Below are 1,880 nucleotides of genomic sequence, written 5' to 3'. Positions count from 1 at the left end.
ATGGACTATCATATATTGCTGGAAAGCCCAGGATGTCTACTTTCCAACGCCGTTGAGAGCGCGCCAATTGGGCTTCTGTAGCTCCAGAAAATCCACTTAGAGTGCAGGGAGGTCAGAATCCAACAGCATCTGCAGTCCTTTTTGGTCTCAGAATCAGATTTTTGCTCAGGTCCCTCAATTTCAGCCAGAAAATACCTAAAATCACAGAAAAACACACAAACTCATAGTAAAGTCCAGAAAAGTGAATTTTAACTAAAAACTAATAAAAATATACTAAAAACTAACTAGATCCTACTAAAAACATACTAAAAACAATGCCAAAAAGTATACAAATTATCCGCTCATCAGTGCCCCATGCGTCCGTGCCGTTTTCAAAGTTTAGCCATTCAAGCGATCGCTTCCACCCCGCTAACGCGTCACCTTGAAATTTGGCAAAATGAGTTTTTACATAGAGAGTTGTGCGAGCGTGAGGCTGCCCTCGCGCCACTAGCATGAACCATGTCACGCGTCTGCGTGACCGACGCGTCCGCGTCACCTTATTTAAGCGCTATCCACGCAAATGCGTGACCCACGCGTCCGCGTCGACTGCGCCGCACCACTTATCTTAATTTGCCAAAATATCTTCTCTTTTTCTTCCCCAAACCCTACTATTTCTTCTCCTTTCTTATTTCTTCCTTCCCCATTCCTCCTTATTCCTTCTTTCTTCCTCCTTCTTTCTCCTTTCTTTTTTATTTTCATGCATTTTTATGTTGGTGTTGGAGCTTTATTTGGATTCTACTTTATTATAACTGAGCTTGTGGATATTATAAGGATTGGTTTGACAATTGGTATTTTAAATTTGGCTCTCATATATATTTGGATTTATTACTTTCATTCCTCTTTTAACTCACAATACTTGTAATCCACCTGTATTTGAGATTATCATTCACAATTGTCATCATACAAGTGCTCTTTAATCCAACTTATTTTAACAATTGATGCTTGACCTATGCTTCTCATGCCTTTGCCTGCTTACTTTTACACATCTTGCATCTAATTGATTTAATATGTCTTGCTATATTTCCATTGATGTCCTAATTGCATGTAGTCGCGACGATGTATTTAACACATTATCCCTTACCTTGGCATTGATTATCACTTGATCCTTCCTCCTCCCGGTTCTAGCTATTTGAATTACATGTCCCTTTCCTTTCTCCCTTTTTCAGGATGGCCACCAAAAAGGGTAACAAGAAATCCTCTAACAAGCCATCGGCGAAGAGCAGAACACATAGAGGACCTGCTAAAGAACCACAACCCCCATCCACTTGTACATCTTAGCATGCACCGAGGACGGTGCAATCTTTAAGTGTGGGGAGGTCGATACCGATCTCCACGGGTTAGTTATTCTCTTCTCAACACCAATATTCTATTTTCTTTGTTTGTTCATTGTTGCATTGCATAATAGATTGCATGTGTAGTTGATTGTTTGCATTTAGTTACTACTTGGTTGAAAAATAATAAGTTTCTTCTAAAGACCCTATTTTTGAAAAAATTTTACTAATTTAAAATTAAAACTTTTTGTGTTAAATTTGTTTGAAGTTGTATTTGGAACATGGTTTTTGAGCCAAAGAACACACAACCTATGAGATTTTGAGCTTATTTACATGGTTACATTATTTAACCATAATATTTTATTCTTGTGTGTTTTCTTCTCTATGATTGCAATCTTTACTTTGTTTCAGTCTATATGTCCATTATTTAGTATATTTACATTCTTGCATATGATTGAGGCCATAGTTGATTATTAACTCACTTATCCCGAATAAGCATACCCTTTTATGTCACCCTTGTTAGCCACTTTGAGCTTTTTAACCCCCTTCTATTTCATAACCACATTACTA

Source organism: Arachis duranensis, chromosome 5 (genome assembly GCF_000817695.3).
Source record: "Arachis duranensis cultivar V14167 chromosome 5, aradu.V14167.gnm2.J7QH, whole genome shotgun sequence".
Lineage (NCBI taxonomy): Eukaryota > Viridiplantae > Streptophyta > Magnoliopsida > Fabales > Fabaceae > Arachis > Arachis duranensis.
Note: the sequence above shows the minus strand (reverse complement) of the source record.